Below are 14,403 nucleotides of genomic sequence, written 5' to 3' on the forward strand. Positions count from 1 at the left end.
TGCGACATGGTGCTGTATCTGTGGTGAGTGCTTGGTTTTTGCTTTGACTCTCTAGGCTTCATTTTGTGGTTGTTCTGTTTAGAACAGTAGGGAAGCTAGATTGTTGTGTGTTAGCTAGGTTGTGTTTTCCTAGCTAGATTTAGAGAGCAGAATCAAGGCAGTAAAGCAGCAGTCATGGAGTTAAGGACACTGCTGAGAGACGAGTTGTTGATTGTTGGTGAGGAACTGGGCCTAGATGTACGCAAGGAAATGCTCAAATCGGAATTATTGGAGCTAATTTCCAATCAGGCCAGTGAGCAAGATATTGAAATGGGATTGGAACTTCTCAAAAAGAGAGAGAAACGGGAAAAAGAAAGAGAAGAACGAGACAGAGAAAAACGAGAGAGAGAGGAACGCGATAAAGATCGCGAGATAACAAAAATGCAACTTGGACTTGAAAACAGACGTTTGGAGTTGTCTCAAGGAAGTGAAGGAGCTCTGGGTCGATCAAGTGAGGCAGAATCGTACCGCATGGACAGGCTATTAAAGCCATATGAGGTCGGGACCGACATAGGCTTGTTCCTAAGCAATTTTGAAAGGACTTGCGAAAAGATGAACTTCGGTCCGAGTACATGGCCACAGCGGTTGCTGTCTATGTTGCCGTGTGAGGCGGCGGAAGTAATCGCCAGATTGAGTGTGCAGGATGCATATGATTATGCGAAAGTTAAGGCTAGTCTCCTGAAGAAATACCGCCTTTCAGCCGAAGCTTTTCGGCAAAGGTTTAGGAGCACAGGCAAGAAAGATAGCGAGGGCTATCCGGAGTTTGCATATAGCTTAAAGGCCAACCTAGTCGAGTGGCTTAAAAGCGCGGAAGCGTACGACAGCAGAGACATGATCATTGAATGCATGTGTCTAGAGCAGTTTTACAAAACCATTCCCCAAGCTGTGAAACTGTGGGTGCAAGATAGAGGTAATGTAAACACTGTGGAAAGGGCGGCTGAATTAGCCGAAGAGTACGCAACCCGTAGAAAGTTGAACGCCGAGGAGGGAAACTGGGACGGTCGAAATGGACCGCGGAAGCCATTTCCGTTCAAAAAGGGTGCGCAAGCTAGACGATCCGAGCCTGTAGACATGGCGGAAAAGCCCGCAGAAAAGAGCGAGGAGAAAGTTAACGGAGAAACCGCACAAAAAGAACAGAAAAGAAAATTCGAATCTGTCAGACCAATTCGCTGTTACAAATGCCACAAACTGGGACATATAGCTGTAAACTGCGAGAAGCCAAGCGTAGTTTTTTCCTACGTGGAGGAAAAGGATGAGAATATGGAACTTTTAAGTCCATATCTCCACGACCTGCAAGTTAATGGAAAACCATGCCGAGTGCTAAGAGACAGTGCCGCCACGCTGGACATTGTCCATCCGTCTTACGTGATGGTAGAGGACTTCACCGGAGAAGTAGCATGGATAAAACAGGTTGTAGAAGAACACAGCGTGTGTCTGCCCATGGCCAAAGTCAAAATCAGTGGACCATTCGGGGAGCTAGAGACTGAGGCTGCAGTTTCCAAATTTTTGTCACTGCAGTATCCCTACATCTTTTCGAATCGTTCGAATCAGTTACTGCGTGACAGAGGGCTCAAACTGGGAGAGGGCATAGTACAGGCATTGACCAGAGGCCAAGCTCGTAAGATCGCGGCGCTTTCGGCTGAAAATGCTCAAGCTCCTCCAGCTGAAGCAGAAAAGGGGATGGCTTCAATACCCGAATCCGAGCTAGGCCCGACGGACAAAAGAACAGTTGAGGAGAGCCTGCCAGTTGACCAGCTCAATGAGAGCGTAGCACTAGAGTGTCAGAGTTCTAGCCTGCAGGAAGAGCATGCAGACGCGCTCCCAAGCGAGACAGGGTCGTTATTATCACCGGCCTCAAAGAACTTTGATCAACTCTTACGCGTGGATAGAGAGTCACTGGCAGCTGAGCAAAAGAATGATGAGAGCTTGGCTAAATTACGGGACACAGCTAAAGAAGGCATTGCTAGGCGCAACGTAACGATACATGAGAAAGGAGGATTGTTGTATCGGCATTACAGAGATCGAAAGGGTAGGATTTTAGATCAGTTAGTCATACCTACTAAGTATAGGGAGGACCTTTTGAGTCTTTGTCATGGAAATGGGTGGTCCGGCCACCTAGGCATAAACAAATCAAAGGAAAGATTGCTTATGGAATACTACTGGCCTGGCTGTTTCAAAGATGTAGAAAACTTTGTAAGATCATGCGACGCCTGCCAGCGTTCTGGTAAACCAGGAGAGACTTGGAAAGCTCCACTGAAGGTAGTGCCCTTAATAACAGAGCCTTTCAGACGGCTTGTAATAGACACGGTAGGGCCTCTTCCAAAAACAAAATCAGGCTACAGGTACTTGTTTACCATGCTGTGTCCGGCTACCAAGTTTCCAGAAGCAATCCCTTTGAAAGAGCTCAGCTCCACTGAAGTAGTAGACGCGCTTTTGACAGTGTTTGCACGAGTTGGGTTTCCAGCCGAAATTCAGGCAGATCAAGGGTCAGTATTCACGAGCGCACTGACTTCCACATTCTTGCAAAAGTGCGGGGTAAAGTTAATGCACAGTTCTGTCTATCACCCTCAGTCAAACAGTGTAGAGAGGTGGCATTCGGTGCTTAAGCGAGTTTTGCGTGCGCTCTGTTACGAGCACAAGGAGGACTGGGAGAACTGTCTGCCGGCAACTTTGTTTGCTTTGCGAACGGTTCCACATGAAGCGACAGGGTTCTCACCAGCAGAACTAGTGTATGGGAGGACACTCCGTTCTCCACTGAGAATGTTAAGAGAGATGTGGGAGGAAAGAGGGGAGAGTCCAACCGTGGTTGAATACGTGCTAAATTTACTGGAACGGCTAAGCGCAACCCAAGAACTAGTCGGAAAGAACATGGCACTAGCTCAAAAGAACGCCAAATTCTATTACGACAGGAATGCGAGGCTTCGTACGTTTAACGCCGGAGACCAGGTAATGATCCTCAAACCTTCAAGAAAGAACAAGCTTGAAGTTCACTGGGACGGGCCCGTTAAAGTGTTGCACAAACTTTCAGAAACTAACTATGCTTTGAGAATGCCCGGTCGCAGGAAGGAAGTGAGGATATATCACTGTAATTTGATGAAGCCGTATGTAGAGCGGAGCGGAGTCGTTAACTATACTGTCAAAGAGCCGGATGGCATTGGTACCAAGTTTAAGGAGGATAGGGCAACCTCCAACTCTGAAATCGGCCTAGAAGAAGTAGTAGAACACTCGGTAAGCTCGCATGCTCTAAGACCCGAGCAGCTAGATGAGCTAAAAGGGGTGTTAGGGGAATATCTCGACAGATTCAGCGATCGGCCGGGTAGAACCGAACTGATAACGCATGAAATTGAGCTGACCTCTGCCGAACCAGTAAGATCAAAACCTTACAGGGTGTCTCCAAGACAGAGAGAGATTATGGAGGCAGAGATACAGCGCATGCTAGAGTTGGGAGTTATTGAGCCCGCTGAGAGTGACTACACGTCACCGCTAATACTCGTAGAAACCCCTAACAAGGACCCTCGTCCGTGTGTTGACTACAGGAAGTTAAATGCGATCACTAGGGATCAGCTGTACCCGATACCCAACATTGAGGAACGAATTGAAAGAGTTAGCGCTGCTAAATACATTTCAACTATAGATCTCGTGCGGGGGTACTGGCAAGTTCCCCTTTCCGAAAGTGCCAGCCGCTATGCCGCATTCATCTCGCCTGTAGGCACTTTTCGCCCTCTCGCACTCAGCTTCGGGCTGAAGAACGCGCCGTTTAGCTTCTCTAAGTTAATGGATATTGTCCTAAAGGACTTGCAGGAGTTCGCCTTACCTTATCTTGATGATGTGGCCATTTTTTCGGACAGCTGGGAACAACACGTATCGCACCTCAAACAGGTGTTCTCACGGTTGAGGGAAGCCGGCTTAACGATGAAAGCGGAAAAGTGTAGGTTTGGTTGTTCGCAGGTTACTTATCTGGGCCATGTTGTTGGTCAGGGCATGAGACGGCCGGCTGAGCTGAAAATAGCTACGATTGGAGATTTTTCTCAGCCGCGCACGAAAACGGACGTTCGTTCATTTTTGGGACTTGTGGGGTACTATCAACGGTACATTCCGAATTACTCACAATTGGCAAGTCCATTAACAGACGCCCTCCGAAAGGGAGCACCGAGTAACGTACACTGGGATAAGGACAAAGAGAACGCTTTTCAAAGTTTGAAAACGCTATTGGTTTCTCGCCCTGTGCTTCGCGCGCCAGACTACACAAAGGAATTCATAGTTCAATGCGACGCAAGCGACAGAGGTATGGGCGTGGTACTTAGTCAAGTCGGCGACGATAACGAGGAGCATCCTATCCTCTACGCCAGCCGTAAACTAAATGTAAGAGAGGAAGCCTACAGCGCTTCAGAGAAGGAATGCGCTTGTTTGGTTTGGGCCGCCCAGAAGTTGTCGTGTTATTTGTACGGAGCGAAGTTCATCTTCGAGACCGACCACTGTCCTCTGACGTGGCTCAATCAAATGTCACACAAAAACGGCCGCTTGCTCCGATGGAGCCTCACTCTCCAAGAGTACAACTTCTCCGTTAGATATAAGAAGGGAAAGTTGCATAGCAATGCGGATGGTTTGAGCAGGCTAATTTGAATTCTGCGTTTGAGGGTCCCGCCTAAATTTTAGGGTTACTAGTGTTAAATTTATTAAGCGAAGAAGATCCCCTCTCATTTAGCAGGATTCCCTCCATGATTGCTGAATTTGTCAGCAGGAATTTGCTTCAGAAATTGGCATAGTGAAATGCAGCATTTTTTTTGTTTCTGCACTTATGTTGTTGTTGTTTTTTTTGAAGCCTAGCGAGTCTAAAGTGAGAGCCAATGCACGTTATCTCGGCGCAGAGCCGTGTTGTGGGGTTCATTTTGCAGTTGCCTGTCCTTGTTGGATGTTTTGGGGCGGTGACATCAATGCACAAGTGGTCGCTGCGAGCCAAGACATCAATCCCCCCCTGACCAGCAGCCGTTCTCTTCCTGCCTAGCGGTTGTCAGCGCTAGACAGTCGAGACTTTTGGGGCCATGGAGGCGCTGTAAAGAACGGCGGGTTGCACAACAAGATTGTCACCTTGCCACCCGATTACGACAAGGGGTGCAAGACGCGCACCTCCCGCTCTCCGCCGCTGCAGCTGCGAGGCGTTCAAAGAAGCGACCTTTGCGCAGGAATCCGCCGCCTTCCTCCAGCCCGCTTCGACATTGTGACAAGACGAGTTTGGTGTGGGGACAATGATTCCAGAGTTCCTCAACGCGGAGCTGATCCGACACGCCTGAAGAAGCTACCGCGGGAACGTCTTATTTTTGCGCTCTCACGGTTCCGCATGTTGCCAAACAACGAGCGTCCCTCGAGCGGCGTCGATTTTCCGGAACGGCACCACCTTCAACGCCGTCGCTTGGGCTTCGGAATGTGTGTGCCTTTGTGTCTGTAAACTGGTCTTCAGAGCAGCTGCGAGTTGGTGATGTGTAAACGAACAGCCGCCGCGTCGTAGGACCAGCGGATCGAGTGTATAAAAACTGTGGTTGTGCGATTGTTGGACACACTTCTCTTGAGCAGTCATGTTAGACTGGTACACTTCTCTTGAGCAGTCATGTTAGACTGGTACACTTCTCTTGAGCAGTCATGTTAGACTGGTTCACTTCTCTCATGCAGTCCTGTTGGACTAATACTATTTTTCTCAGTCATGTTAGACTGAGTTAATTTTCTGTAAATAAACCCCTTTTTCCTCGTTCTCGATGAGAAGCAGTTCTTCACTTCATCAACGATCTCAGCGTAAATAAGTTGGACGACGGCATGGGCCAGCTACCTTCGAATTCATGCCGTACTCCAATCTTGGCAAAGGACCACGGACGAAGGGATTGAGCCCCCAATCCTGACAATATATAGGCAGGGGCCACCGGAAGCAGGTAGACTGTCCCCGGAAGGTGGGCATGCGCAGGTGCAGAGGAATCCACGTGTCGTCGGTCTCAGGAATGATGCGGCTGGTAGGTGCGGGTAACAAGCGGGGTGGGCTGGTCTGATGAAACCCGGATATTTGCCTGTACAAGAATAAGAGCTGTGCTGTGCCTACCTTCTCGTTTTTTTTTAACCGTTCTCTTAACACTGTCTTTGGAATTTTTAATTGTAGCATATCACGAGAATCGAAAAGCAACGCGAAGCTGTGTTGTGAGAAACCATATCGAGCGCTGGCAACACAACTTATGCGTGACTGTGCCAAAGCACGCATTCTACAGTGCGCGCGCGGTGATCACTGGTGGAAAGCAATCAATCGACGGTGCTACACAACGCTCGAACACCACCGTTAGACGCTCGGCTATCTCACTGCCGACAACGATCGTTCACGCTAAATCGACGGCGACAAATCTTTGCGTTGGAGGCTTCTTTTGCAAATATTTTCTGCTGAGATACTCGTAGGTTTGTTTCATGCGCGCACGCTTTTTTCATTTATCCTGAGAATGGTTTTGAAAAGACTTTGCTGAAAGAAAACTAGCAAAAACAAATGCTAATATAAAATTAAAGGACAGAAATAAGAGTAAGCGCAAACACGCATTGAAGCAGGCACGTATTTACACACAAACGCGAAAATTAGGAAAATCTCAAATATAAAGAAATGTGGGAAATAAAAAAAATGAGAGAAACGCAAGAAAACATACACCCCTTTACAAACAGAGGCGGATAGAGCTATTATAGGAGCGGGTTCACAAGCTGCTGTGCCTATCTTCTCGTATTTTTTTTTTCACCGTTGTCTTAACACTAGCTTTGGAATTTTTAATTGTAACGTATCACGAGAATCGAAAAGAAACGCGAAAAAAATTCAAACAGCGCTAAAGGACAGGACCAGAATGAGGAGGAGACAAACACGGCGCTGATCAATCAATCGACCGTGCTACACAACGCTCGAACAGCACCGTTAGACGCTCGGCTATCTCACTGCCGACAACGATCGTTCACGCTAAGTCGACGGCGACAAATCTTTGCGTTAGAGGCTTCTTTTGTAAATATTTTCTGCTGAGATACTCGTAGGTTTGTTTCATGCGCGCACGCTTTTCTCATTTCTCCTGAAAATGGTTTTGCTCCATCACTTCACCCCGTCCGACGAGAAACGCAGCGACACAGTACACGAACACACCCGCCGCTGACAGTAGGCACCAGATTTTGGCAAAATTTTCTCGTAACTTCACTCGGGAACGAAAAAAAGAAAACACGGAACAAACACGCAGGATGTGTGTTTGCAGCGGTCACACATCAGCGACACAGACACTCTTTCGCCAGCCAGTTTCGGTTTCAAGGAGCCTGCCAAGCGGAATTAATTATTCGCGTAGCTCTCAAACGAACTCCGCTATTCAAAATTTTATCGTTGGTATAGGTAGCGTCGGGGATGGGCCCCAAAGTACTTATTTGCTGCAGGCACCTATTGTTGATAATTAGAAAGATAATTAGCGTAACTTCGCTAATTGAGCACGTAAGTGCAGAAATTGCTCTGTATCTAGAGGCCACCAATCCATGCACTCAAAAGGTAAACATAACGTTACCGTGATTCATGTTTACCTAATTTTAAAATTTTGGTGCATCTAAAAAAGCGCCCTGTATACACAAAACAAACAAAAGTAATACGACGGCATAAAACCCAAAGGAAGCGCCCACACCGTCGCGCACACTATGAGCGTAGCCAGTTCGAATATATCACAACACACAACAGACCAATTAATAGTCGTTTTCTAGTGCATAGATTCTTAAACAAAATTACACCCTTTCGGTCGTATCTTGCCACACAAGAATAATCGTCAGCTTTCTGGTCCGCATTTCCTTTCTTTAAAGCTGCGAGCTCGGCCCTTCCAAGTCACGAACGGCATGTGCGTTATCAGCATGACAGAGCATTATCGACAGGAAAGTAGCGAGCACAGCGTTTTCAAGAAAGGAAACGCAAGCAAAACAGATGACGATTATTCTTGTGTGGCAAGATACGACCCAAAGAGTGTAAATTTGTTTAAGAACGTACTCCCGATTACGTCTTTGCCAGTACAAACAGAAATTTTCCTTGTTATCGCACTTTCTATAGAACGAACACAGTGACTAGTGATGCATTAAGTAACTGAACGGGCCAGTCGAAACGAAAACGAGTAGGCGTCATCATTGTAGGGTGACTACATCTCTTTCCTTTATTTTCATTAAAGAAAGAAAAAAAGAAACGCCGATGTATTGGAAATATTCAGCAATCAAACAGCGCTCAATGTCACCATCAAGCATCTACTTCTGCATATTCGCGCCATAATCACCTTTTCCCACCGAAACGAAAACGTGCGGTGTCGACCTTTTCTCGCCAAAGCCGAGGTAGCTGGCACGGTCAACCTTCGGCACCTTCCTTTAAACTCTTCGTGCGACTAGCGAAGCGGCAGATCTCGTGGCTCAAGTTAACCAATAAGACAACGCCTGCACACGGCACTTAAGAGCCAGGCCGGTGATTTGGCGCGCACTCGGTGCTTGCAGAAGCGGCGGAGACGCCGGGCCTGGCGGTCGCTACCAACCCTCTCTCCCGTTGTGCGACTATGGTCTCGCGGAGGGATAAATTTGCCGCGCAACGGTTGCGTCATTTGGTCGTGGACCGGTTGGACGATTCGACAAGACAAGCTGCTTCCTGTTCTTCGGCAGCTTACGTATCGATGTGTTCCAAAACTCTTGTCTTCCTTGTGGTGTTCGTCGACGAAACTTTGAGGGTATGTTGTGCGGAGTTGACACGGCTGCCCGGTGAACAAGGAATGTGGTTCGTCGGTGCAAACCTTGAGAACGCACAGCAGGGCTTCTAAATGTGAGTACATATGAAATATGTTCACTGCTCTATTCATTGTCTCTTCGAGTTATAAAGAGCATAATTTTAAGCACGTAAACAAGGAAGCTATTGCCCTTTTGTCATCTCTCCGAACTCGCGCCCAATTGTTCGTGCTTCATCTAAACAAGAGGCGGGTATTGTAGCGGTTTTCGTAATTGTGCACGACCTCAGCGAACATAAAGGAGTAAGACCTTGTTGAGTTGATCAGCTGATGCTTGACGCCGGGCCCATTACCCTCGCGAGCTCGAGCGTGAAACTGGAGACGTACCGGAATCGTCCGCCTCGCCGCCATTTTTGCCGGTTTCGTGGGGAGGGAGGGTGCCGTATTGTTTCGGAGCAGCTGTTTCTCGCTGTTCCTCTGCTGCAGGCTTCCCGACTTTCTAAAATATTTATTATTGCGAAAGCAATAGATAGTTTTAGTTGCACGTACAGTCGAGCGCGATTTGAAGGTTATCGCGCGAGGGTTAACCAGCCCAACACTCCAGGCACCTGGCGGCCGGTTTCGGGACAGGAAAAATCATGATTTCGCACTCTTCTCTCCCTCGTTCGCTGTTACATACAACAACCATCACCCCGCGACAAACTCACCGCCCTTTCTCTGTATTCTACGCTTTCTATTTGTTGCGATAAAGTGTGGACTTGGTTACCTCGTATCTTCGCGGGCTTAAGCTAATGTTCTTGGTCACCCATTCTTCCTGGCTCAGCAGCAATGACCTTATATAGGCTAGACACAGCTTCGTAACGTCCAATTTCAGATAATACCGAAGAATACGTCGTGCGCACTGCGATCACTGCCTGTTCGCAGAACCAAAAAAAGAAAAAGAAAGAAACTGATAGCCCAGCAGGGAGTGACGGCTGCTGTAGGAACAGCAGAAAGAGTGAGGGAAGCAGGCCTGATACCTCCCTCGCCTCGGCAGAGAATTCTGGGCCATGGCGCTGTTCGCGTTCTCGGTCGACGCTCGCGCGATTACCTTCAAATCGCGCTCGACTGTACGTAGAGGCTTTGCGTACGTAGAGCTTCTACGTGTAAGCAGTGCGCATGCGTAGAACGTAGCGGCCGCGCGCCAGTCTCACGGACGTACGTGCGATTCAATTCTTTGCGTGCGTTTGTTGCCCACGTAGACAGCTTCGCGCGGGAGTTTCGCGAGATCACGAACAAGCGATAGCGGGCCGTGCACGCGAAGACCGCTTGCATTGAAACACGGCGACAGGATTGAATTGGCTACCGCCGGGTTCACATTTCCCGATAGATGGAGCTACGTGGTCCCTCTTGGCGCGCGTCGCGTACGTGTAGCTAAAAGCGTTTCAGATAGCGTGCACGTAAGGTTCGTAGGCTCTTCACGTTTGCGTACGTGGAGTCTCCACGTACGTGTAACTAAAGCTGTCTAATACTACGCCAGGTCTAACCGCTCGTCGCGTATGCTGTGGCCACGCCGTGGCTCCCCCACAGCCGGCGCGGCGCTTAGCAGCTGGTGTGACGTCAGCTCTCTCCGTTGCTATGACGACGCGTGACGTCGGCTTGCTTTCCGCTCGTGGCGTGTACAGTGGCCTCCGAGCATGCGTCGCGCCTAGGTGGTCTCTCCGTTGATATGACAACCTCGCCTTGCGCTCGCTCGGTGGCGGCTTCACTGGGATATATAGCGGTGCGCTACGCGTTGGTTGATTAATCTCGCCATGAAAATTACCGACGAAGAGTCTATATCTGAATCTAGTTGCTCTACTGCTTCGAAACGGTTAAATTATAAGGCGAAAGCTAAGCAAGCTAGGAAGAATGAGAGGAAGGTTACAACGTGCCCAGGAAACTTTGCTTTCGCAATTCAACCAGGTTTACCCAGAGCTAAGCCACAGCCAATTTTTTTTCTCCTTGTTAATAAATGACGGCTACGGCTGTCTGTGAAATGGTCTGTTATTTATTTTGGTTACTTGATGAAGCCCTAAGTGCAGGCGCCAATACCGGAAGGGTGAGCTCGTTTGCGTTTTGCAACCACGTGATGCGTTTTGCGTTTATACTGTGGTCAGCGATAATTTCCATACCCAGCCTGTCACTCGTTAGATTTTTCAGAAATTTTCTGGAGTCTCTACATTGCACTCGACGAATATTTCAGCAATAGCTGCGATATTGTTTACATGTAGCTTTGATTCTGGGTCTGAATCTCTTGTTGTATGTTAGTGAAATTTGCTGACGTGTTTTGTAGTACATGGCCATTTTACAAGTTTTACTTTCCGCACTCCATGTAGAAGTTGAAGCCATACGTACTTCATTTTCAACTGCACTGCTTGCGCATATTTCTTCATTATAGGCTCGGGAGAGCTTGCGACGGATTTTGTGGTGTATGCTAGTTTCTTAACATGCATTGGGGCTTCTTTTAACTTATGTTTAAGAAGTCCGAGAGTATGGTTAGTGGAGGCAAGGGTGAGTGAATGAAGAAACTTTGTTATGAATGCCTGCAGAACGGTTAGCCTTTAGGGAGGCGTCACCGTGACGCGGCCATGACGTCTTCGCGGTGTGTGGCGCCTCTACTTCGGCCGCGGCCGCACTACTTCCTTTGGTCGACCGCGCCTGCCCCTCTTTTGGGGTGGCAGCCTCCCTCCGGTTTCGCTCGGTCGTTGCCTTTCGAGGGCTGCCGAGATCTGCTGGATCGACGGACTGGGCTTGGACATCCTGGTCATAGCACCTCGTTGCGGCCTCGAGCCGCGGTGGGATCGTTGTTATCGTTGCAGCTTCGTGCGGATTTTTAGCACAGTCCCAAAGGTAAAAAAATTACCGACGATTACGTTACTTCCTAATGCGAAATTTGAGCGCAGCAAATAAGCTGTTTCACCTTTTCGATAGATTGAGGCAAAGAAATCGAGCAACACATGTATGCGCTATCACAGATTTTTTTTTTTTTTCACACGTATTCCTTTAACAAAGACTCCACTAACAGTTCTTGACAGTCATGAAGGAAGCTTTGTGGTCGGAGAAATAGACTGATATATGTTCGACTTGGTACACCAATGCTTGATTCTCAAAGACGAGATCTATACAAGTGCCTCGCGAGGTTGTCACAGCCGTGGGACGCGTTACGAGCGAGAGGAACGGGATGTTCTCCCGCATAAGTGTTAGGAAATTGCTGTTTGTCTTTATGTCAACATTAAAGTCCCCCACTACTAACATCGGTGTGGATCGATGGACGGTTAATGCGAGTTGCAGGAAGTGCACGACGTCTTTCGTGAGTGCGGTAGGGGCGAAGTAGGCAGCTACTACCAGCAAGCCGTTGGGCAACTTTGCGGCGCACAGTTCGCCAACTTCAAAGTTCGAGCCGGCGCTTTGACAACCGGAGACTCGCAGGAAGGGGTGGGAGGGGGGCGGCGTGTACACCCAGCGGCAAACGATGGGGGCAGAAGCGCGTGCAGCAAGCGGACAACACGATAAAGGGAGGAGGGAAGAGATAGCAGCGACTGACTGATGCCGCTGACGCCGATAGTGAGTCAACCCCAGCTGCGGAGTTGGTTTCAGGGACAACGCCGCCGATGCCGACACAAACAATATGATACCCTCGCTTCCGCAGCGCTAAGAACCTGGGGGGGGGGGGACCCTTTCCTCCTCTTTCTGCATGGCGGCGACGGTGTTCTATGCAGTCACGTTATCTTGACTCTCTAGCGGCGTCAGCGGCATCCAGCGGTATCAGTCGGTCGCTGCTAGCGCTGGGGGGATGAAAGGGGGGCGGAGCTGGTTACGAGGCCGACGACAACGCCGACGCGAAACCCAGGAACGGACGCCAAAGAGCTGCGCTCTAAAAAAAAACTATACAGATCCCACGCACTGTGGGAATCGATGAAAGCAAAGCTTTCCGTGCCGGATTCTTTGATTTGTGATGTTGACGGCTAAAGCTTAATTTCTTCAATGTTTAGGCTAACACGAGAGTGGTGAGTTGATGTTACGTTACCTTGCCTGCACCACTGCTATTTTTCTGCGTAGTACACAGAACACACAGGGAGGGGTGTTTGCTTGACGCGTAGTTGTGCGCCATATTTTATAACTTCTGAGAGGGTAGAGCGTTGCCATTTTTCTCCTATGGCACGCATTGTGGCAGAAGTATTAAAATCGAATTGCATTATGGGGCTGTACTTTAATCCAAAACCACACTCGGATTTTGAGGCAAGCCGTAGTGGCAGACTCCGGATTAATTTTGACACCGTGATGTTCTTTAAGATATGTCCCGGCCAAAATCTAAGTGCACGTGAGTTTTCTATTTCGCCCCCGTCGAAATACGGCTGCCGCGATTGGGACCACATCCGGCCACGACCTCTAGCATTGCAATAGCCGCGCAGCTACCGCGGTGGGCTCAGAACTGTTGATTTGACGGTCGACCACTCCGTAGTGTTGCCCAGACCCTGCAGTGGGCTTTAATTAATGCGGCTGTGCTTCAGCACGACCTGCGTAATTCGTCCGCTTGACATATCTGCATGGCGTTTGTTTTTGCAGAAATAGCAGCAACGACGTACTGCACCGTATCTTGAACTTAAGCGTATCCTGTTTCCCCGCAACTGCTGTCTTGTAGTAGTGGTGCTTCCCAGTCTGTCTATCAACCGGGAAAACCGGGAATTCTCAGGGATTTTGAGTAGCCTGGAAAAACTATGGACAACTCATGGAATTAGTGCCGCTATCAGGGAAAATTAGCTGCAATTTTATTGAAAGGGTCGAAAGTAATGCTGGCTCGAGTAACAGTCAGGAATCGTAATGAATCGTCTTTGACGTCCTGTAGTCGGCTGGAGAGCTGCCAGTGTACAATCAATGACCGACTTTCCGTATTCCCGACAATTTGGACGGCTTCACGGCACCACCACGTACGTACCCCACAGAGTCAATGTATCAGAACGTTTGATATTTTTGATGCAAGAGCTCTTCGCCGTCCGATTTTCCGGACGTTTTGCCGTGACCGCAGGTCCGAAACGGCATTAATCAAAGCCACCACCTCTGCCATTTTGATTACCTCGCCGCCTCGAACCGGCGCTCTCGCACGCAGATCCGCTGGCAGCCGTAACCACCACTGCGGCGACGTTCGCTATGCAGCTTCTTGCCGTTGGGTGCCGTGTTTTTTATTGAAAGAATTCGCTGCTGTCAGCAATGGCACGGGCTCCGCCTTTGCGGCCCTCGCGATTGGCTTAGGAGCTTGGAAAGCACGCTGCGTTGTATAATGCCGGTTCCCGAAAGTCAGCTTCGCCTCTGTACTGAAATGTTACTTTGTGTAGCATACGCAAAAGTATTGCAGTGAAGCATAACAAGCGTGGAAAGGGGCTATTGCCACGGTACACAGTATGTATTCCTTAATTATACACGCGTGCACCCGGTATTTCCTGTCACAGTACGAGCACCCATATGCCTAATACGTGTATCGACATGCCTTCAAGGTGTTTTCGAATGTGCCTGTGGCGGTTTGAGCCCTCAAGGCCAGCAAATGACATGCATTTATTTTTTCCAACTGGCCGATTTTTCGGACGTTTTCGAGCCGCCTAGGGAGTTAGAAAAATCGCACGTG

General features: G+C 48.8%; 1 long non-coding RNA gene across 1 annotated transcript in view; it reads left to right on the forward strand.

Annotated features, from left to right (window-relative positions):
* The first annotated feature begins 8,265 nt into the window (after positions 1-8,265).
* The window catches only part of LOC139049199 (uncharacterized), a 49,245-nt gene continuing 43,107 nt past the window's right edge, over positions 8,266-14,403 (forward strand). Inside the window, exon 1 of the long non-coding RNA XR_011508187.1 lies at positions 8,266-8,860. This is a non-coding gene — a long non-coding RNA (uncharacterized lncRNA). The remainder of the gene's footprint in view (positions 8,861-14,403) is intronic.

Source organism: Dermacentor albipictus, chromosome 8 (assembly GCF_038994185.2).
Source record: "Dermacentor albipictus isolate Rhodes 1998 colony chromosome 8, USDA_Dalb.pri_finalv2, whole genome shotgun sequence".
Taxonomy (NCBI): Eukaryota; Metazoa; Arthropoda; class Arachnida; order Ixodida; family Ixodidae; genus Dermacentor; species Dermacentor albipictus.